Source organism: Euprymna scolopes, chromosome 9, assembly GCF_053919585.1.
Source record: "Euprymna scolopes isolate OS-2025 chromosome 9, ASM5391958v1, whole genome shotgun sequence".
In the NCBI taxonomy this organism is placed as follows: Eukaryota; Metazoa; Mollusca; class Cephalopoda; order Sepiida; family Sepiolidae; genus Euprymna; species Euprymna scolopes.
Window position 1 is genome coordinate 126,932,935 of NC_136490.1, and position 25,116 is coordinate 126,958,050.

General features: G+C 38.5%; 1 pseudogene; it reads right to left on the reverse strand.

Annotated features, from left to right (window-relative positions):
• Nucleotides 1-10,528: 10,528 nt before the first annotated feature.
• LOC145285267 (U2 spliceosomal RNA) lies at nucleotides 10,529-10,666 on the reverse strand (annotated as a pseudogene).
• Between the last annotated feature and the right edge of the window lie 14,450 nt (nucleotides 10,667-25,116).

Consider the following 25,116-nt stretch of genomic DNA (forward strand, 5'->3'; position numbering starts at 1 on the left):
TGTTTCCCAAAGGCTTTATTTTATATATAATTTAAATCACACAAAATACATGTTAAAATATTCTATGGGTTTTGAAACTTAGTTAAAACAATAAGATCAATTTTAATTGTTCTAATTAGGCGCAATTTACGATTAACTCATCTAGTGACAACCTCTTACTAAGTTTCTATCAATTATTCTCACCCTTTCTCGCTGTACGCTGTTCAACACCCTTCAACTATTATGTGTAAGGTAGAACAATAAAAGTGTTTCCCTAAAGAAAACACTAAATCTTTATTTTATAACTTTTGTTGAAAAAACAAAAAACAATTCAGATAACTTGATTATGTAGTAGAGCTGACATCTATGCAATGTAGCTGCCTTCAGCCTCAATCCCCACCTCGATACAGGCCCAGAATTGAGAGTGTGCCTTTTCCACAAGCTCCGGCAGGAGCTTGGCAATTACTTGGCAGATGGCGGCGATCAAGCTGGCTTTGGTGTTGTGGGAGGTTATGTTGGTGATGTTCTTGACTAAGGACCAAACGAAATAGTTCAGCGTGGTTCAGGTCGAGGGAGGAGGGAGGCAAGTGAGAGAAGTATACAAAGTGGTAGCACTTCTCCTGAAGCCAAACTAGAGTCTCTTTGAACTTCTGGGCTGGTGCCGTGTCCTGCTGCCACACCTGGGGGCTGCTAGTGACCACCTGATTGCACTAGGAGATCATTACACTCTTCAGTACATTCAGGTACACTTTGGTGTTGACTTTAAAGCAGACTTCGATTTATATTAAACTTGAGCATGATGGATTGGTTAGAATGCCATTTTACACTTCAGCGTGACATACCGAAAGATATCTTCTCAATGATACAAGGACGCATATAAAAATAAAATAAAACCTCATAAAAGTAAGCTCTGTATAAAAAATAAAATAATTCTGGGTTTTGCTTGTGTAGAGATCGGATTTGAGCTATAAACATTAATTTAAATTATCAACTTGAGTCACCCTCATTCTCATTGGTCGACAAAGGAAAGGAGGAAGTGACGTCTTAAATGCCTAACAGTTCCTTCATCTAATTTTATACTTCCACCTTAACTCTTCGAAAATGACTTGCACATTTCGTTTTTTTTTTATTGGCAGTTAGCAAAAATCCTTTTGTGCAGTCAATTTCACATTTTGTTTTAAATTAGCCATTTTCTAGCTTTTCTATTCTATTCGGTTATCACTTGTAATTCGTTTTTTTTTTTTTTTTTTTTTTTTTTTTTTAATGTTGAACAATAATCTTGTTTGGATTTATCAACCCGACTTAGTTTTTCCCTTTTCATTTTCCATTTTTTTTATTTTATGCTAGACAGCATTGCATCTTGCGGAACTGCAAAGTGTTTTTGACAAGCAGTTTTCACTCTCCCTATGGAAGAACGAAAAAGATGTTTGTTTCTTTTTGTCCTGTTTAAAAAAAAAATCGAGCTTTTTAAGTGATGGACTTTTCTGGTTGATGGCCTCAGAGTTTGGACTTCGCAACTACATTGCGAAACTTTTCTTTGCGACAAATACTTGTTAAACGAAAATAATGACAACGAAAGCGTGAAGCTCAGTAGTCTCTACTGTTCTAAACACTTTTTCATATCCAAAGCTAATCTCTATCTCTACAAATCTACCATACCATGTATGAAGTACTGTTGTCGTATTTGGCCTGGTGAATCTGTCCCATTTGAAGATTCTTGATAAGGTGCAGAAATGTATCTTATTTGATTAGACCCCATCCTTTCTTCTTCAACATACCACAGACGTGATGTTGTTAGACTCAGTCTTTTATAAATATTATTATGGCATGTGTTCTTCAGAAGACCTGGCTGGAACATGACTGATAATATGATCTCTTCAGCACAGGCACATTTTATTTCTTTCGTATCTTTTTAGTCAAAAGAATATTTACTATTTGAAATAAATCACTATTTTTACTATATAAAATATGTATGCTCCTATAGGAGAGAACTCCTACCGACCTGAATATTTCAAATTGCGATTTATGGAATAAACTAGGAATGTGTGGAGCAGTTTATGATTCGAAAGTGGTGAAAATAAAATGTAAAAGTGGCAGTGGATATTAAAGCATACAAAATGCAAAAAAAAAAAAAAAAAAAATCTTTAGTTTCCCCACCCCCAAAAGAAAGTTGAAATGAAAAAAAAAGTTGATTAAACTCATTCTTAATTGACTAATATGAAGTAAAAAGAAAAAATTAAAAGTTGTTTGATTTAATGTTCTAAATTAGTTTGGAGATGAGTAAATTGTATAATTTCTGTTATTTAATTATTTGGACTAGTATCCCCATCTTTCACAACGTTTCGGCCAATTATTCCTCTGGGCTTCGTCAGGTTAACCGCGACGGGATAGGAATATCGAATCCTCCAACTACATCCACAGTAATTGCTGCTTTCAATAGCCGTTGTCATTTCACCACGGTTGGGTCAACTAATCCTCTGACTAGAAGTTGAGGACAATAGTCCAAATAATTAAAAAAAAAAAAATTATACAATTTTCTCATCTCCAAAATAATTCCAAACTATTTCAATAATATAACAATCGGTACGCACCCGACAATTGGATTTATAAGACAAAAAAATCCAACCTTGATTGCCCTTCACGGCCCATGGCGCTGTGGATAGAGATGCAGAATATCTACGATTCCAGCGGAGCATTGCCTTGAGGTAGCGGTTTCGAGAAATCCCATCTTCTTCGCAGCAACCTTGGCAGTGCCCTTAATGTATTTGTTCCAACTCATGTTGTCTGAACGTTAAGCCGAGGAGTTTGAATAAAGAGCTTTCAGTGTATCATTAGCCCGGACTATCAGTAGTAGAGAAGATTTCTTGTAATTCTTAAAGGAAATAAGCTTAGTTTTGGCGGCATTGAATATTACTATGCATACATCTCATTCCACAACAGACAGGAGGTATTCCTCTAAGGTTTCAGCCATTCCCTTAGATGTGTGTTCATTCATTTTCCCCTTGTTATAGAGCATAGCATTATCAGTAAATATACCCATCTCTAAGACAATTTTACTAAAAAGGTCATTTATGAATATCAGGAATAATAAATCTCCAAGGATCGACCTCTGTGGTACATCAGCATTTATAATGTATTGATTAGACCACGACCATCAAGGACAACCTGGATGTTTTTCTTGTCTGAGAAGAATTTGATTATGTTGGGTATTCGTCCAGAATTACCATAAGATTTGATTTTCATGAAAAGATAATTGTGCCATAATCTATCAAAGGATTTAGATATATTTATGGCTACTGCCCTTCCCTCCCCTGCCTTATCCAGTGTATGATATATACGTTCAAAGATTACAGTTAGGATATCTGCAGTAGAACGGCCTTGCCTAAATCCATACTGTGGGTTAGAAAGACGTTTAGTATCTATAAGGTGGTGGACTAGTGCTCGATTGATTAAAGATTCAATTTTGGTGAAGAGAGGGAGGAGGGTCAGTTCTACCGACAGAATTCGTGATACCACAGAAGCAATTTTCCAGCAGTCAAGAAAGCAAGGTTTGGTAAGGCGTTTGTTGAAGAAAACTGGGGCAACCTCACTGCAGCAATTTTTAATATTATAGCTGGGAGGAGAGCAAGTTCGCATGCCTTTGATGTGTCTACGTTTTTATATTACAAACTTGGTAAATGGTGAATTTTCAGATCATTGAGTATGGCTTCTCTCTGTAAATGAAAAATCTGGGACAAAGTTATTTGCAGGTTCCAAAATAGAGTTAGGGGTGAACCTTCTTGGTTATCGTGCAAACAGCATCAAAATGGTTGGACAGTGGGGGGGAATTGTTGACTGTCCATTATTTACAAAACCGTTTTAAATTTTCCAGAAATCTGGAGTTCCTAATTTTTGCAACTCTGCACGTTGTTTTTTTTTTTTTTTTTTGTGGTTTTGGCATGTCTTCTCTTATTTCACTTTTACAATTATTTCTAGCTTCTATTATACTTTTGTCTATTTTTACTGAACTTGTGTCAGATAAATGGCAACTGCAAGTTGAAGTAACCATTGGAGAGAGTGGGGTTTGCTACAGAAGTTCATGTGGGAAAATGTGCTTTGAATATTCAGTAGCCTCATTTGCACGCTATTTCACAGGAAGAGAAACGATATTACTCTATGAAACATCTTTTGCTTTTCAGTCAGCACTTCTTGAAGTGCCTTTTCATTTTGAGCAACTTCGGGTTGTGAATTTAGGGTGATGTCTATTTGTGTCAAAACATAATCAGCATTTCTGAGTGAACAATGGACATTAGAAACAGTCTTTGAGAACTGTGGTCAGAAATAGGTCTAGAAGTGAGGCTTGCTAATCCTGACAATCTGGGAGACAAGGAATGGGATATAGAAAAGGTATATGATGCTATCAGGCGCGTCTAACTAGAGAAACCAAGCCAATTACTATGGTGGACATTAAAGTCACCATATATATATATATTTGGGCGTAGTATCAAGGGAGAGTGCTGCATCCACGTAGCCAGGGATGTGATTAGTTAGGATACAGTCCTTAAATGATGGAGAATGGTAGAGAAAATATAACTAAGGTTGTTGCAGTTTTATGAATATAAGTTCCAAGTTCATGCAGATGTCCGAGTCCTTACGGCAACGTGGAAGATAACCAGATATGTTAAAGTAGTTAAAGATGGAGGAGTGCAGGTTATTTCACTAAGCGTTAAGATATCCAGAATGTTTTCTAGGAGAAATAATTCTACATCGTCTAAGTTCTAAGACCATGAATATTTGTGAATGCAAGCATTAAGGCAGGAGGCGAATTGGTTTTGTTTGAGCGTGCATCTGGTTTAATCCTAAATTTTGATTGAGCAGTCATTTCATTTAATAGTTTCAGTTTAGGGTGAGAGATGCTGGACAAAATGGACATACTATTAACCGACTCCTTGTCCACAGGATTGTGGCATGGGATAAGCCCACTGGCGATGTTGGTAATAATTGACTGTTTGGTGGCAACTCGAATATTTCTTGTCAGTTTCATAAATTACAATCGGAAACATTCAGGACGATATGGGGCCTCTACTATAGACGTACTAAAATGTTCCCTATAATCACCGAGAAGACAATCATGTACAACGATGCAAAAAACATCGCAAAGCTGAACAAATGAGGTTTTTATTAAACTTTAACCTTTTTGGCTTGGGATTTGTATGCTTACCATCGTTTGCCTATTTATACGGCATAATCACGTTGACATCTGTTCTCGTTAGATCATCGGAGTAAAGCAACGTTGATTGGTTAGTACCAAATGGTGACCATTTGGAAATTCTAGGCGCTGTATGTGCTTTCCGCTTATCTCGGCATTTGTTTCCAGTCGTCCTGACCATACATTCCTCTTGCCACTGGTATCTAACAATGTCAACTCAAGAGAGTTGTGGTTGGAGATTGCGCAGCTCCTGCCACAAAAATTTCACGCACAAGCACCCCTATGGTGGATATCCATGGTCTGTCAAAGACTGAAGGAGCCTTATCGTCTGCCCATTTACATTTTTTTCACAGCTGTCAATTTATAAATTGCTTGGACCGTTTACAGTTTTTTCTGCAAATCGCAATCAAACATTTGTGTCAATATGGTTCTTGTTCTCTAGAAGCATCAAATATTATTAATGGCAAAAAAAAAAAAATATGCTGTAGAATACAAAAATTTTTTATCTTTAAATGTAGCATTTGAAACGCATGAATTATTAAAGACAATTATCTTCATCTTTATTGTTTTGATCTTTACATTCCAGTTTTATTTTTATTCCAATCTCTATTATATATGTGTGTGTGTGTGTGTGTGTGTGTGTGTGTGTGTGCATGTGTGCAAGTGTGTGTGCATGCGTGTGTGTGCGCACGTCTGCATACGTTTCTTCCTTATAAGTTCAACCGTTTAGGAAGCTATCTTTTGCAAATTTCACACAAAAGTAATTTATATATCTATAGTGTTCTTAGATATACTTTGTACAGAAATTCATTTGATAAGTATCGAAAATGGGGGGAAAAAATGCGATCCTAAAAACAATTTTTCTTATAGATAAAAGAATTTTTATAGGGAAATATTTTACGTTACACCGGCAAGGTGTATAATAAAATCTTAGCAAATCATTTATTCTTAAAGAAAAAAAAAAAAAAAATACAGAGTTATTGACATCTGGAAAGCTAGCTCCGTGGTAGAGTATTTTACTACAAATTTGACAAGCCCAGGTGTACTTCACCATTTTATTTTTTTTCCGAGTTCAATTTACGATAAAAGAAGAGGCACTATTTAAAATCGCCGCAAATCATTTCTTCGTTTGCATACTTTAAAACTAAACATTAATCAGAAGTAACTTTTTCATTCATCATTAAGCTCAAATATCAGCTGACGTGGTATTGTAAACCAACAGACAGAATTTGACGAACGACATTATTATTATTTATTTTTGTGACTTAGTTAACCGGGACAAATTCTTCCTCATAATACATAATATTCAATAGGAGATTGATTCTACAATAATACATACGCAATCTGCATAGATTAAAATATTAAAAAAAAAGTGTGTTGCACGACCAGGCAACGTCGGGTGATCAGCGAGACTTTTTTTTTTTTTTTTAAACAGTGATCACCACTTATCAAGGCCCGGAAGCCACTCAGGGATAAGGGTTATTGCAAGTACATTACGTTATTGTGGAGATTTGATGAAGTGTTTACTTAAGGGGGCGGTTCATTAGGAATTTGTTAACATTGGACTTGAACACATCCAAGTTGTAGTCCGGTGGGAAGCAGGCAGACGGAACAGAGTTCCACAGGCGTGCAGTTCTAAGAAAGAAGCTTTGTTCATGGAATCCACCTTTTGATTTAGGCACAGATAAAGAGTGGGGGAAATTTTTCACAGTGGATTCGGCTAGATGGGTGTTTTTCGTGAAAGATTGGCGAGGGGGTACCAGAGATTGGAGTTCAGACGAGCACCTGCCATGGACCTAAATAAGACATTAATTTCAAAGTGTCATGGATCTCCCATGTAGTACCGAGGGAAAAGGTCTTTAATGCAAAGCAAACCACGCGTTACTCTTCCTGATTTAAATATTTGAAAAAGAAATCGCTGTTGAAGAGACCACACGGATTTTACCGTCCTAGTGATAGCAGAACACATTGTACACAATTCCATGCAACAGCCTGACGAATCATCACTAAGATTAAACGTGGAAAATCTTTTGTAGCTTAATTGTCATGAATATTTTCATAACAGATATATAATTAAGTTTCATTTAAATCCAAATTTATTCATAAATATTGTATACTTGGCACTGGTAATAAATGATTATCCAGAATATTTTACTTATTTGATGGAGAACTCAGAGTTAATCCCGGAAATGACCGAAGTAGTTTACAATTTAAAATCCATCATTTCTTTTATAGGAAGATTTTTTTGCTGAAAGTGCACATCCCATTTAGCCCCAAAAGTCTCTAGGGAACGTCAAATCCTGATGAAAATGAATAAATGGTGCAGTTTTATATGTAAATTGTAGTTGTGCACCACGCAAAAAAAAAAAAAAAAAAAAAAAACGTCCATCATTGGTTTCTCCCCCATTTAGTCCCCCCAAATCCCCAAGGCCTTAACATATTTAAATTTGAGTTCAGCACCATGCAAAACTGCTAAATAGATATACACAGAAAATTTTGGACAAATATGGTAAAATATTTCCAAACATTGTTTTTATTAGCCCTAAAAGAGCCCCTGGGGTACACCCAAGAGTTATAACAAAGTTTCGACAAACAAAATTATATAGAAATCAGTTAGTTACAACTTTTCAGAAAGTTTTATAAAAATCCAAAGCATCAACTTTAAAAAATATTTTTTTTTTTAAGCACAGAAGTGTCAATTTTAGCAATTTTAACCCAAAAAGCAACCATAGGGGGCAACCGGAGTTTACCTGGGAAATCCGTTCTGTTACTTTTTTTACTCATATCATGCAAAAATTCCAAGGCGTAATTATTGAGAAGAGTGCAGACAGATGAACGCGCAAGAGTGAATTTACAGGTCCACTCCTTTTTTGGGGGGACCAACAAGCGAACTTATACAAAATTAAAATAATCATTAAAAGTTATACAATTTAAGAACTTCTTGAATTATCTCCCCTTGTTCAAAGTGGAATTCTTAAAAAATATGAATTATCCTTTAAACCTAAAATGTACAAGTGTCACATATTTTTCCTATCTTGTCACTTCAGCCATTTTCCTTATCTTTCGATTTTTTTTTATTGGGTCATTATTACCTACATTTGTTCCCAAATAAAGGTTTTTTTTTCATGTATAAAAAAAAAGGTGGGAGAATAAATCGGCCAATACATAAAGATCAAAAGTAGAAAGAGAAAAAAAAAATGATTTAATTCTGACAAATAATTCATGTCAAAACTTGAGACAATGCATGCAAAATGGTTTAAGAAAAAAAAAGAAAAATAAACAACGTTATTTTCGGTCCAAAGGCGATTTTTCAACGGCGAGAGGTTTTCAAAGTGCAACGCTGCCTTGAAAGACATTAACGGAAACACATTTGTCACAGTGACAAGCGAGAGCAAATCAGCCACTGACAGATTCCTCTTCATTGACTGACGACAATTTTCTAAATCGTGCAAGACAAACTTCAAGGATAAACCGCACTTCAAAAACAAAACATGCTCGTCTGGCAGGAAGTTGCAAGAAGTCGAAGGTGGAGTTTGCTTAGAAAATTGCTTCACAACTACAAAGTCTGTATTTCACCTCTCAACTAATGTTCACTTTGCATTTGAAGAATTCTCAGTCTCAGACCATTCTCTCCTTATTCTACAAAAGCTTTTTTAATTGAATTATACTTTATTTCTTTTATTTTCTTTTTCATTCTACTATTTCCATAAAAATTCTTTTGTAATGAGGCTAATCTGAATTTAGGGTCTAAGCCACTTGATAAGGTTTAGCAGAATAGATCCCATTTTGTCTGCCAATTTCCAGCCACTGTCCCATCGCCGCAATGTTTCATTTCTTCTCTAGAATGTGCTCTGACGAATTCACTGCATTTGTATTAGTGTTGGGACGATTCCAATAGTTTTCCCAATTCCAATACAATTACTGATTCCGTACGAAATTCCTGATTCCGATACAATTACCGATTCCGATTCTTTATAAATCTCTGAATATTTAACTATAAAGTTGTTACCCTGTCCCGATTACTGTAAAAACACATCTTAAATGCATATGTATTTTCTCAAACGTAAAAACACACTTGTGAGGGATGATCTAGAGATTTTAGTCTTACTGGAAGTTTAAAATCAATATTTATTTCATTATTATTACTACGAGCAGAGGAAGACGTTTTATAAAAACAAAATAAAATAGATAATTAAAGGAATCGGTTCTGGCATAAAAAAGGCTCAAATTTCCTGATTCCGATACCGATATTCCAAAAAGCTTCGATTTTTCCTCGCTAAGTACTCCTGACCAATCCGACATTCAACAAAATCTCACTCCTTCACAATATAGGTTCCATGATGCAAGTATAATTTCTCCTCTAATAATTTTCTCAAACAGTTTGTCTTTGGAATTCCCTCGCTGCTCCCTGACTGTTCAAATATACAGATATTTAGATTTGTATTCGGATTACTGTTCTGATCTTGAGTGTTATTTTCATAACGTTTCGGCCTATGTAACCTCCGATCTTCTTCAGGTATCTTGTACTCTGGAATCTTTATGGAATTTCAAATGGAATCCTTTAATACAAGAGGGTAGCATGCCATGACCGGGTAGAAGTCAAATGATTCACAGTTGTATTCGGCTGTGCCCGATAGATGACAAAAACTGGAAACATTGGCAAGTAGTTTTCTGCATACTAAAACATTTTTTTTTCAATATATTATTAATTTCAGTGGTTGCTGCCATTTTTAAAATAATAGGGTGATTGTGACAGTTGGGTGTTTTTTTGTAATAAGGCTCATCCGATCGTTTCCGGTTATTCCCATTATCTGCCGGGCACCCCTCATCCCACCGTGTCCCTTTACATCTAACATTAGCCTTATGGGCATGGAAGTAATAGGGGGAAAAAAAACTCATTAATGAAGAAGTATGTGATATCATCACTTTCACATATTGGGAAAAATATCGCTCTACGTAAAAGAATTGGTTGATATCACTTACCAGCACCCTCGGAAGAGCTGGAACCAAGAAGAAATATTTGTGAGAGTACAGACTATTTGTTCATAGTTGTTACGTTCGTTTCGTTTGATTGGCCGAGCTCATTATAACAAGGCCGATAGCCATTAGTCGCATGCTCTCGTGTAATGAATGAATGCGTGAATGCAGGATTGACATTAAATTCTTAAAGATAAACTAAAATGACCGAAAAATGGGCTGAAATGACTTAAATAAAAAAATAAATGACTTAGAATGACTTTAATGAACTTAAGGATCAATTGAATGACCTTAAGAATGACTTGAATGCTTAAAAAATAACGGGAATCCTTCAAAAACAACTTGAATGATCTGGAGAATGGCTTTGAGACTGACTGGTTGTAAAGTGGGTGATCATTTTACATTAAATTAATACGGAAAAGTGATCCCCCACTTTATATCACAAAGTTACAAACATAAGTACAGCATGTAGTAAGAACAGATACTACACTTTGATCTTGGCCAAAAGGCCAAGAAAAGGGTATTTATTTGCTTCCCCACTGAGCAAATTAGGCACAAGGCCGATTTTTAATGTGAGGAATGAAGGGGAAATGGGGACCAACTCCCCGGGGAGTAGGGGAGCTGGATAGTGAAAATTAGTATGAAGGGTTGCCCCTACATTGACCAAGGTCTTATATGTGGAGTTGTGATATTTATTTGCACTCCCACCGAGCAAATTAGGCACAAGGCCGATTTTTAATGTGAGGAGTGAAGGGGTAATGGGGACCAACTCCCCGGGGAGTAGGATAGTGACAATTGGTATGAAGGGTTGCCCCTACATTGACCAAGGTCTTATATGTGGGATTGCTCCCACATATGGCCTTTGCTTGCAGTATCTGTCAGAACAGATGGTGTTTATTTGCTCCCCCACTGAGCAAATTAGGCACAAGGCCGTTTTTAATGTGAGGTAAAAACCAGCTCCCCTAAAAGTAGGCAAAAAGGGGGCACTCTGGTTACCAAAAATAATAATTGTCCCAGTATAGAGGGTTTCCCCTCCATTGACTGGTACAAATTATCTTAAGTGCAGCATCTGTCAGAACAGATACTACACTTTTATCTTGGCCAAAGGGCAAAGAAAAGCTTAAAAAGCTAAGAACAGCATCTATTAACAACAGACCTTTGATCTTAACCAAAAAGGCCAACCACAAAAGTGTTATGGACAGATCGACCGATGGAGTGACTTATAGAGTTGCTTGCATGCGCCTAAAAAGTCTGATTGTGCAGACGGGCAGGCGTTTTTTTCTTTTTATCAGTCCAGCATTGTATGACAAGACATGTGACCATATTAACTACCCGACCGACGAGGTGTTTATTTCTGACCTACGCCATAGGTCGCAACAACCATTGTTGAAAACTTTTGTTAAATAACCTTTTAGCGGAAAATACCCCCCCCCCCCACACACACACACACAGGTGCTAGATTCACAAAATATGTGACTGGATGATGAGAACAAATCAATTACTTTAAAATTAAAATTCAGGCATTTTTAAAAAAAAATTGTTATTTGAAAAATATTTCGTATTTTTCTAAATAAAAAGTAACTGATTTGATTTGGAACAGAATATGAAAATTTCTAAAAACAAAACAAATTAAGATGGTTTAAAAGTTTACAACTATGGAAAAATAAACATACATTACACAATTTGATAACGCAAAATAAAGAGTGAAATTAAGTTTCGTTTTCATTGAATAAATGCCAAAATCTTTTATACGACAGGGTCGCATTCGAAAGCAAATGATTTTACCTTAGTTTAAAAGTCACTTGCCTTTTATTCAAGTCAAAATTTAACGATTCTTTATTTTCACCTAACAATTTAATAAACAAAAAGGTACCGTAAAAATTGAATTTAACTTGAAAATTCTATCTAAAATATAGCATGGACTTTAAACTGCACAATCACCAACTGTCGATTTGAAATTTTGTTGTTGTTTTTTTACTTCAATTAGTTTAAATCCACAGGTCAGTTTGGATCCTAAACCGAAATAAAACAATTTTCAAATACACTCAAAAATAAATAAGTCACTTTTTTTCTTTTCTTTTTTTTTTAACTATTCACAAAAGGTGAATGTACGCTGGTTGACCACCGGAACACTTACCTTTTTGGGCCATCCGAATTTGTTTCTGATATATTCGCGTCTGTTGCGAACGAATATCACATTTAAGATTCTCGCTAACAAGAACTGTGGTACTTATGTATTTTTGGTAACGCGCTGAAATAATAACGTTATTTACTTAACATTGGGAGGGTGTTTCGTAACTATTCTGTGCTTTCACCTAACAATCTATATGTAAGTGAAATTGTGGTGTGTGTGTGTGTGTGTGTGTGTGTGTGTGTGTGTGTGCACATTTCCCTACCAAACTGTCAATTTTCATTCTACAGAGTCGAGATTTGACTTAAGGGGTATTGAGATTTGGGAAAATCTTTAATCGGTTTTCGGCCAGACATTTGTTTGTCAAGGGATCAAAATTCAACGATTTGACCTTTGAGAACTCTACCAAACTGCTCCGCAAATTTATGGTCTAAACACTTGAAATTTTAGATCTAGGTTCTTTGGACATGGATCAAACTTTTAACTTGATTTGAGCCAGAAACAAATGTTAAAGGGTCAAAATTGGGGTCAAAGTTAAATTTGACCTCTCAGACAATTTTTGGTCTAAACATTTGAAATTTTACATAAAGTGTATTCAGACATAGGACAAGCTTTTTAATCGAATTTTGGCCGACAAGCGATCAAAGTTCAAAAGATTTGACCTTTGCAGTGTCTAGTAAACTATTCAGCCAACTTTGGGTCTAAACATTTTGAAATTTTACATAAAGGGTATTCAGACAGGAAGCAAGCTTTTTAATCAGTTTTTGGGAGAAAATTTGGCTAGCAATAGGTCAAAGTTGGCAGAGTTGACATTTGCAGGCTCTACCAAACTCCTCCGCCAATTTTGGGTCTAAACACTTAATTTTAAATGTAGGTTATCTGGACATTGGTCAAACTTTTAAATATATATATATGTGCACATAAAGTTATGAACAGTATATAGGGCCCGAGCAAAGCCGGGCCGAACTGCTAGTTTAATAAAACAGATATCGTGAAACTTGAATTTAACCTGAGAAAAACTATTTAAAAATAGCGCGGTACCAAAAATACATAAGCACCAGAACTCTTTATAATAAAACTTTCACCACCCCGATAGTTACTCTAATAGTTTTATCTGGACGCCATTTTTCTCAACCTTCGTTTACGACAGTAAAAAATGGTTACTGAACAATGAACATGCTGTGTAATAGTTGAAGTTCAGTTTTTACTGGTCCTGGATATGACCTTAAACTATATCCGATGGTGAGGCTCCAGCTTGCGGACTTTGGAATATAAGAAAATCTTTCCTACCTTCAATGACCTCGGGTTTTGAGAGATGGATGGGAAAGCGTCTTTCCCTTTGTGATTGTTTTTTATACTAATGGATAAATCATGTGACCCTAGACCTTCTATAAAATTGTATGGGTTGACTAGCTTGTATGTTATTTTTTACCCCCACTCCTGAGTCTACGCTGCGATTATTTTGTAAGTCTGTTATCTCCTCTCTGTCTTTTTCCTCTTCTTCCTCTTCACTGAGCCGGATTTTTTTCTACACAATTTTTTCCCCCCTCCTACTGTTTTTACTGTTATTTATAACAGTTTTGTGAACTTTTTTAACCGTTTTTTAAACGGTTCGGCTATGGCCGCTTCTGCGAGCCAGACGCCTGTTATCGTCAATATGGAGACGGAGAACGGCGCAGCTGCAAACCCGTGGACCAAACCCCCGAAAGTCGACATTGACATAGACCAGTTCATAGAGAAGGCAAAACAATGCCTAGACAAAGTCACCAACACCGGACTTATAGTCGACATACCGAAACTCGAAGAGATCAACAAGAGATGCCTTACACTATTCGTCGTGGATAGAAAGTCCAAAAAAGTAATACGAGCCTCAGTCGACATCATCCTAAACCTACTAGCTAACGCAGGATTGAGACCCTTACGCATCATCAAATGTAAGGGGTACAACACGTGGAGCACTCTCTTCAACACCGCGCAGGAGTGCCTCACTATTTCCCAAAAGGGAATCATCACCCAACAACATATCCTCAGAACAGAGTACATGGGCAAGAGATGCACCACAGTCTCAGTTTTCCACGTCCCGCACCACATTGACGGCGAACAACTTGGTGCCTTCTTCTTAAAATTCGGGGAGATGGTCCACGTGGAAGTGGATGAGTTCCACGGAGTATGGAGCTTTGACATACTCCTCAATAAAGAGGATTTTATGAGTATACCATTCTTCTTAGAGGTTGGCGAAGAAAGACTACCGATATTAGTGGCCGGCAGACGTCCCACATGTTGGAACTGCGGGGAAATCGGACACCTAACATCCGAGTGTCCACTTAAAAAACCCCCACCAAACCAAAAGAAAACTACAGGCCAGCACTTAGGAACCAGCATGCCAAGTATTCCCAAACAGCCAGCTGATGAAGCGACCAACGACATCCTGAAAGGAGAACCCTGGCAGATCGCTCCCGGCAAAAAAACCCCTGGACGCATCTCCCTCGACCAGATGAGGGAGGAAGCCATGCTGCAGAAAGACCCTGGTAGGGAAAAGTACCTCGAAATCATAAACTTAAAAAAAAAACTGGACCTTCAAAAAAAACAAATACCTCAATCCCCATGTAAATCACCTCCACCCAAAAACTTGAAGCTAATCACTAGTTCCCCCTCTACATCCAAAACTCCTTCCCCGTTCAAAATGCCTCCTCCAGTCACATCTCCCATCCCTCCAAAAACACCCAAGCTAATACCACTAAGCCCCATTAAGAAAAACAAATCCTCCATTCCTGTTCTAGCTACCTCTAAGTCCCCTCACAATACCCCTCCCACTTCACCTGATAAAACCTCGACTAACCCTATTAACATGGACACCACCCCCGCAATTGATATAAAGAAAAAAACCCTCTACCTCCCTGGAAAAGATACCTGTATATTAAATGCTGCTGCATTGAACAACAACAAAAATTTTAAAGGTGCTGACCTCAGCAAGTTAATCGATTTCAGGGAGATAGGGGGAAAGCTAATAGACACCCCCACCAATTTCCCCAATGCAAAACGGATTTTGACCGTTATTAGGAAGAAAGAAGAAGCCAAGGACCTATGGCAAATGCTGGAGGAGGCAAACAAGACCTTCAATCTTTCCCCTCCCATAGTAATATTCAAAGACTCTGACGTAATAGATGTATGGAAACTAAAGCCGTTTTCAGGACTGCCAGCAACCATTGTAAGAAAGTAATAAGGAACGCAAGAGAGTTGTATGCTCAATCTGTTAAGTCCAAAGTAGCTGAGCAGCGGCTTGGTTCCCACCAGTTTTGGCAAATAGCAAACAGAATCCTGAACAGAAGCGTGTGCTCCATCCCAACTATTATCAATGGATCTGAGGTAATCTCGTCAGCATCAGACAAAGCCAAACTCTTTGTCAAGAACTTTGCAGCTAATTCTACCCTTTGCGACCAAGACCGCCAACCCCCAATATTTCCTCTTGTATCAGAAAACACGCTATGTGATATACGTATATCTGTACGTGATGTTGCCAAGCTAATCAAAAACCTTGATTCCAGTAAAGCAACTGGCCCTGATGGTATTCCAATTATAGTACTCAAAAAACTTCAACCTGAACTAGCGCCCATACTTACAAAACTGTTTAAACGTTGTCTTAAGGAGAATAGTTTCCCATCTCCCTGGAAAATCTCATCAGTATGCCCTGTATTTAAGAATTCAGGTGATCGCTCATCCCCCTCTCAGTACAGGCCAATAAGTCTCCTGTGCGTCATGAGTAAGTTGCTAGAATCTGTATTAAATACAGAAGTAATCAAACATCTCAACAAAAATAACCTTCTTAGTGACACTCAATATGGTTTCCGTTCTGCTAGATCTACAGCAGATGTCCTTACAGTTATATCGCATAGGATTAGCAAATCTCTCGACGGTGGCAATCTTTCTAGGGCAATTGCTCTTGACATATCTAAAGCCTTTGATAGGGTATGGCATAAAGGTTTACTTCATAAGATCGCTAGCTATGGTATAGCTGGAAAAGTCTTCTCAATTATTAAATCATTTCTTTCTGATAGATTCATAAGAGTAGTAGTTGAGGGGCAAAAATCAGAAGCTCACAATATTAATGCCGGTGTCCCTCAGGGATCCATCCTGGGCCCAACTCTTTTCCTGATCTACATTAATGATCTTCCAAATCATATCCTTACATCATTTGTAGACATTTATGCTGACGACACTACCATTTATGGTACCACATCTAAGACAGTAAACGAGCAAGTTCTCTCCAATTCTCTCTCCTCTGATCTTGAGCACGTAGTACAATGGGGAAAGGAGTGGCTGGTTACTTTTAATGCATCTAAAACCAAGCTTCTCTCTTTACATCATCAACATTCTAATCCACATTTGTCATCAATTGAAATGAATGGCTCTCGTCTTCAGGAGGCCTCAAGTTTTGACAAGCTTCTGGGCTTGACCATTACTCCTGATCTTAAATGGAACACGTATATCAAATCTGTTGCCAAGGCCGCTGGAAAAATGGTGGGATCTTTCTATCGATCCAGTAGATATCTCACTGCTGATGCTATTCTCTATCTATATAAGAGCCAGGTACGTCCAAGGATGGAATACTGTTGCCACATCTGGGCAGGAGCTGCTAGAAAGAACTTGTCCTGCCTTGATAGAGTTCAAAATAGACTTCGTAGCCTCGTAGGAGATGTCCTTTTCTCCTCCTTGCAACCTCTATCTCACAGAAGAGATGTTGCGAGTTTGTCTCTGATGTATCGTTATTTTCATGGAAAGTGTTCAACTGAGCTTCAATCTATGGTCCCCCCTCGCCAAACTTTCACAAGAAACACTCGTCTAGCTGTAAACACTATCAATAATTTCCCCCACTCTTTATCTGTGCCTAAACCTAAACGTAGATTCCATGAACAAAGCTTCTTTCTTAGAACTGCACGCCTGTGGAATTGTCTTCCGTTTTCCTGCTTTCCGGCTGACTACAATATGGTTTTGTTCAAGTCTAAAGTAAATAAGTTCTTGATGAGCCGTTCCATATAAGTTATTAAATTTACCAAATTTTCATTACTAATGATTACTATATTGACCAACTTCTACTGTACACTCTTTAACCCTTATCCTTGAGTGGCCTCTGGGCCTTGATAATGTGGTGATGCCTTTGTAAAAAAAAAAAAAAAAAAAAAAAAAAAAAAACATAAAAAGCCTAAAAAAATGTTGTGTTGGGAGGGTCCCGCTAAAAATTCACCCCTCCCTGTATAGGATAGCAAAATTAACCTATCCTTTGCATGTCGGTGGTATCTCTCGTGACGGCCTCATCGATACTACGATGGGTACTTATTCCCTCACGAGAGCCGTCGGCATGCTCATTCCTGGTTCCCAACCCTAAGGCACCACCATGGATCTCAAGCTTGCTAGTTTAAATGTCCGAGGGCTAAGGGCCGACTCGCGCAAATGGCACTTGAGTTTGAACCTGCAGCACCTCGGAGTGGATATCTGTTGTGTGCAGGAAACCCACCTTATTCCTGGTGACCATTTGGGTGCACTGTCTAAGACCTTTGAGGCTTACTCAGCGCACTATAATTCTAGCTCGAGAGGGGTTTCCTGGCTAGTTAAAAGGTTTCTAGATGCGTCGTGTGACCCGTGTTACTTGGATCCGGAGGGAAGACTATGTGTTTTGGAAGACTATGTGTTTTGGATGCTACCATAAAGGGTATGGCATTTCATTACGTCTTATTGGGGTTTATGCGCCCAATAGCCATTCTGAGCTGGCTGGTTTTTTTCGGCGGATCGAGCAGTTCATAGATGTTTCCAGAACGGTTATCTTAGCGGGAGACTGGAACGTCGTCCTGGATCCCGAGTTAGATCGATTTGGGTTAACATCTAGGGGAACTAACAGAGATCGGGATGCTGTTTTATTTCGTGAATTTGTGGATAAGTTTGATCTTATCGACAAATTCCGAAATGAAAAGCCCCGTGACTTAGTGTGGACTTGGACAGGTAGAGGCAGCTCCGATTCGATACAGCTCTCGAGCTATATCGACCGGTTCTTAGTTAGGCGAGTCGACGTAGGAGTATTGAATTGTCTAAGTTTCCACAATATAGTTTACTCGGATCACAGACTTGTTTGTGTACGGATAAACTTAGATAGACCTAAGCCTAGATTAGCCGGTTACTGGAAGCTCAACACGTCGTTGTTCGATGTGAAGGGCTTCCGTGACGGGCTATTACTAACCCTACAGCGGGAATTGACGGGGGCAATTATTGGGAATAGGTGGTGGGTAAAAGTTAAGGAAGCCATTAGGTCCTTTGCTGCTGACTTTAGCAAAAGACTCAAACTAGATTCTAGGGCAGCTAAAGTGACACTAGAGTCTAGACTAGATCGGGCGGTGGAGGAGGGGGATAGTGCTAGCGTTAATATAATTAGGGCTCGGCTTGCCTCCCTTGCTGAAAAGGAGCACCAAGCCTTAGCGATTAGGGCTAGGTTAAAAAGAATGCCCCAGGAAGCAACAAACATGGCCGCTGAACTGCGTGCAGAGGAGCTTAGGCAAGCGGCTGATAGGCACATCGCTCGTGTCACATTGCCGGACGGGCGTACCGTGACCACAAACCAGGGTGTGCTGGAGGCGTTTAGATCCCATTTCCAGGAGCTTTTTTCCATGGAACCCGGTCTGTCATTAGAACAGTTTGACACCTATTTGGCTGACTTTTCTCGTCTTTCGACGACCGAAGCGGCTAGGTGCGAAGGTGGCATAACGGAGGATGAAGTCATTGAAGCCTTAAAGCGGGTCGGCCTTAATAAGTCACCGGGGATCGATGGTCTTCCCTACGAAGTGTATTTGAGGTTGTCGCACATCTTCGTCCCCTTACTGACGGTTTTGTTTAACTCATGGTTTAGGAACGGCTCAATCCCCAAGTACTTTACCATGGGTGTGATAAAGCTTGTTCGTAAAAGCAAAGATGGAGGGGATGGGTTAGGTAATTTCAGGCCCTTAACGATGCTTAACGCTGAGTTAAAGATTTTGGCCAAGATTCTCGCAAATCGTCTGCAGCTTGTCCTGGCTCGTCTTATTAGCCCCGAGCAAACGTGTGCCGTGAAGGGCAGGACAATCCAGGATAACTTGCACTCGATACGCCTGATGATAGAAAAAGTCGACACTGAGGCCGCGCTGATCAATTTAGATCAGTCCAAAGCCTTCGATAGGGTTGACCATCGGTACTTGGGGGCTGTTTTATCGGCGGCCGGTTTTGGCCCGCAATTTCGCTCTTGGGTTCATCTTCTCTATGCTAACCCCGCGGTGATGGTAGAAGTAAATGGGAAGAGGTCGAGACCCTTCAGTTTGTCACGTTCCATTCGTCAAGGGTGCCCGTTATCACCCATGCTATATGTGCTTGCGATCGAGCCATTTTTGCGCAGGCTAAGGGTGAATCCGGTCCTACGCGGAATCACTTTGCCAGGTGTGGATGCCCAGGCGAAGTACTCCGCCTATGCCGACGACGAAACTGTGCTTGTAACGAGCAGTGCTGAGATTAGTGTCGTCAGTGTAGAAATCAGATTGTATGAAACGGTAACAGGGGCCAAAATTAACTGCGACAATTCTTCGGGTTTGCGCATTGGTGCCTGGAGGGGTATGCCCCTTCAGGGGCCCTTTAGTTGGAGCGATGGGCCTTGCAAGATACTCGGCGTCTGGTTTGGTCCTGACCTCCAGCTGGAGAAAAATTGGTCGGAGGTTCTGAAAGCGGTACGGTCTGCAGCTTCACGGTGGATCAGTAGAAACCTTTCATTAAAGGGGCAAGCGGAGGTGTGTAATACCCACATCTATCCAATCGCTATTTATCGTCTATCAGTGCTTCCAATCCCGTCAGACACACTGCTATATTTGCAGAGGGCTCTTTTCAACTTCTTATGGCTTGGAAGGGCCCCTAAGGTCTGTCGCGATGTCTGCTACCTACATCCTTCTGAAGGCGGTCTAGGTATGCCAAACGTGGAGATTCGGCTATACACGCTATGGCTCTACTACTTAGATCGAATGTGCACACAAGATAGGGAAAACGGTGGCCTCTGGATGGAGGACACTAAGAAAGCCTTCCCGGCTTTGAGAGGGGTGCACTACTCCGAGGGGGAGGCACACAGGTTGCCCCGAGGTGAATGCCCCTTCTATCGCGAGTGCCGGCGCACACTGAAGTCCCTCTTAAGAGTGAAGGAAAGCCTCTCTAACACTCTGCTGTTGTCCCGAAAGGCATTATATCGGGTTTTAGTGAGGGGATCCGTAACGGATGTCATCGGTGGGAGGCTCCCTTTGACGAAGGAGCAGCTCCGCTCAATCTGGCCTTGGGCGCCTGGGTCAGGATGCCTCACTAACGACGAGGCTTCCTTGACCTGGCTGGTAATTCGGGATGCTCTCTGGGTCGGTAAGAGACTCCACTCAGCTGGCTTGGTGGACTCGCCTATTTGTAAACGGTGCGGCGATGAGGACGAGACTTTATGTCACGCCTTCGTTTATTGTCGCATCGTGACGCCGCTGATTGAGTTTGTTACAGGTCTCATGGTCCGCATACTAAACGCATCCTCATTAACTTTGGTTCCTATTAATGTCTGTAGCAATTGGGCTCCGACAACGGATAGGCTCAGAAAAGATTTGTGTTTGACCTTGCTAGCTGTGATGAGAGGTGTTATCTGGAACACACGTATGAAAGTGGTCTATGGATCTGAGGACTTTGCTCCCCTCGACCTTATACGACTCTTCCGTCATTATTTGAAGGATTGTATCAAGGCCGAGAGAGTTAGACTCTCTCCGTCAGACTTTGTTGAAAGGTGAGTGTCAGTTGCGCGTGTGTGTCGGGTGAGAGAAGCAAGTCTTGACTGGTTCTTGGATGTTCCTTAGGAAAAAGAATTTTGGGTGACAGGAACGAACGTCAGCCCTGACTCGTTTTTAGTCCAGAGTAGGTCACGATATAGGCAAGAGTAGGACCATTATTTAGGCTTCTTTGTTCATAACCTAGCTAGTGTGTGATAGCGATCATTAGGCCCCTTTTAAGTTTGTCCCTGTTTTTTTTTTTTTTAACCCCATTCCCCTCCCCAATTAGGTGACAGGTCGCTTGATTCGCCAGAGATGCGGGTTCCCTTTCGAAGTTTTCGTAAGAGGTGTTTTAAATAAAGCGTTCGGACCCGCATCACCCTTTCGACTGGCGAATCGGTGTATCTGCCATAGTTTAACAACGGGGGGGGGGTCTTTTGTTACTAACATTGTAAATATTTCATTTATATTTTGTATATAAAATTTTTATCTTCCCAAACCCCCCTTTCTTAAGGGTTTTAATTAGGTTATCATGGTATGATGTTCTTATGGTGATTGATGAAGGATGTATACGCTGATGGATGTATAGTATGTATGTGGTATTATGGTGTAAGTAGAGTGAAAGTAGGAACTAGTTAGGTTAGATTAGTTAGCACTAGTCAGAGAAGACCGTCCTTTCCCCTCCCCCATCTTCGGCCTTGTGCCAAATTTTTCTGAATTTTTATTTGTAAATTTTCTGAAAATAAATACCTTATTTTTTACCCCCATCTTTACAATCGGTTCACACCGTGTCTGAAGTTGTTCCTTTTCTTCTTTTTCCTTTTCTTTTTTCTTCTTCTCTTATTTACAATTGGGACACCGTCTTGGTAGTTCCTTTGTTTTTTCTTTTCTCAATCAATTATTGTATTGATAAAGAATTATTACGGGACTACAAGGACTAATATCTGAGGTCGCAACCGACGGCATCTGTTGCAAGAGGTAAGACGTTCTTTTTCTCTTTCTCTCTCAGCCAGTTGTCATTGATGTGTCAGGATAAATTTCTTAGCCTCAGACCTTGGTCCTTGATTATACCTTTTTTATAGCATCCTATTAAGAAGTCGCTATAGGAGAGTGTGAAGCCACCCTTTAATTGCCATTGCTCCCAGGTCCACTCTAACCTGGAGTGGTAGTACCTGTTAGGGTCCCAACTATGGGTTAAACAGAAACCGATATGAAAATAAATGTATTCTATTAAAAACATTTTCTTCAAAATCACTGGATTCAGCATTAAATAACTTAGAAAGGGTTGATATGCCGTAAAACAAACCAACCAATCAGTTTTTATTGCAGAGCACATTTTTTTTTCCAAACTTTCAGGTGTAACATTTTCTGATACTTATGCACTATTTGATTCGCGCCCTGAAATAACGTTATTTAGAAAGCCATTTTTAACATGGGAACGAAGGGTGTTTTATAACTAATTCTGCACGGTCATTTAACAATTTCTATCGGAAAACTTTAATTTCACTTGGAAATACTATTTTTAAAAATAGCGCGTGTCAAATAGCGCTCTCTGCATGAGTACAAAAAAAAAATACATTTTTACTATCATTACAAATTTAACACTTTTTTCGAATTGTTTACGAAAAATTGACATTTTTGGTAATTTCTCTAAAGTTTTCCCCTTCCATATTTTCACATGAACATTCTTTCTAAATTAAAAAAACATTCCATTTTTTTGTACTAATGCATTTATTGATCCGTGCTGAAATAACATTATTTTAAAAGCCATTCTTAAGATGGGAAGGGTGTTTTGTACCTATTCTATACTTTAACCTTACAATTGAATAATAAACAAAGCTTTAATTAAACTTGCAAATATGATTTTAAAAATAGCGCGGATCAGTAAGTGCACTAGCACCCATTTTTTTTTTCAACTTCATACATAACACATTTTAACCATTGTTACAAACATTGGATAGCGAATGTGTTAATATCACTCGAATAACCCTGAAAAGCAACTTCTAAAAGGCAAGACTTCCGGTGGTCAACAAGTGCATTTTCACTCAAATTTATTTAGAATTATTTAATAACTTGTAATAAGTTATTGGCCATTCTATTTGAATTATTAAAAGATTAACCATTAACTTCTTACCAGTTCAAAAGAATGTTTACTTTTTCTTAAATTCCAACTTAAATTTCAGTTTACTTCTTAATAATCAAGAATGCTAAATAAAAAAACAAACGTGCACTTACTTTATATATTTGGTCATTATTAGCAGGCGGTAAAATCCAAGCGTTAAATAACCAACAATCCTATATAACTAAACAAACAAGATAACCGACCCAAATCATTAGGCCAGGTTTTATGTTCTATTCAAACGACCTAGTTACATTGCGCATGTGCAATACGCATCACTTGGCCATTTCCGGTAAAAGCAAATTCAAATTTACATTTTTAAATATGGTAAGGAAAACTGTTTAAAAATATGGACAGGAGAACGCTCGACACAAATCAGCAGTAAACGGTTTCCAGTCAGATTCAGTTCCTGGTATTCAAGTTCATCCATATTATAAATTCTGGCGAAGGTTTCAAAATTTATTAAATTGTTTGATGAAGGTACATAATAGTACTTCCTCTTCATGTTAAGAAATATTTTCTAAATAATAATGTTACTATTTCAGCACGGTCAGTAAACTGCATGAAATTATTTAGAAAGCTAATCTTAGCATAAAGAGATAATGGGAGCTTAGTTAACTATTTTGCACTATTAACCAAAAATTGTTACAAACTATCTTATCTATACTCCAACAAATTTGCTTTTTTGTGTATTAATATTCATATTAAAACCCCTTTTTCTTTTTTTTTTTCTATTCATTTAACAGGAAAATATAGCTTTGTTATATATGGATCGTGGAATTGCATTCATCTGTCAAAGATCTAGCTAATTTGCATAATTCTTTTAAAACATTCATTTTTAATTAATTCCCTATTAGTCTTTTCGGTTTTCTTATGAGATGATAATCTTTAGTTAACTATTACGTGTAATTATATTCATGCAGATATTCTACATGATTTAGACTTGAGTAAAACAGTTATAGTAAACACAAACCTCTTTCAATATATATCTATTATGTGTGTATGTATATATATATATATATATATATATATATATATATATATATATATATATATATTTGTTTAAAAACTTTTGCCTACCTAACTCCTTTGTCAGTTTTTGGTCTGCAGAGATGAAACTTAATATATAGGGTATACGAACCCATGCGGAACTTTATATTTTTTATTAGCCGGGGCAAATCGGTGCAAAAGTGTGACAATTAAAAATAAATGTAATTTGCTAGGTGAAGGTCGAACGACGGCATTACTAATATGAATGCGTAACGTAATAGTTCTAGTTTTAATTTTTAGCCTTGAAGCAAACATGTCTTCATAGCTCAGGCATTAACGTCAAAGGAAAAAGTAAATCATAAGCTAAACGTTTTGGTTTCGATTCTCAGTGGTGGTGCACGAGTCATTTTTTTTTAAACTTTTTAAATCATTACTATATATTGTGTCCAATATAATATAGTAATAAATACGAAATCTGCATTAATCAGTATATCATATTTAAGCGTATTTTACGACCGAGCCTGTTAGTATTATATAAAAGTGAGAATGTATGTATGTATGTATGTATGTATGTATGGTCGGGTCACCGGCGACTAAACTGGTTCCCCCACCAGACTTGTTTGGTGAGGAGGGCGGCTAGTCTCCCTGAAGGATTAAAAACAAGACCTTCCAAAGGGCGAATGAACTCTTTTTCTGGGTCAACGGCCAACTAGCACCGTGTATATTTGTGTGTGTGTGTATGTGTATTGGGGTGGAGAGGGCTCCCGTAAGCCGTGGTGAAGGCAACCTTTCTAGGAGAAGCAAATCTCTGATTTAAAAAAAACATAAAGCGGAAGACCAGTACCCGCATTAAGCTGGTCTGCAGTTTAACTTGTTGCTGGCTATCTTGCTCTTGCTTGTTGCTGGATCTCAACATTTTGAACCGAGAGAGAGACTTAGC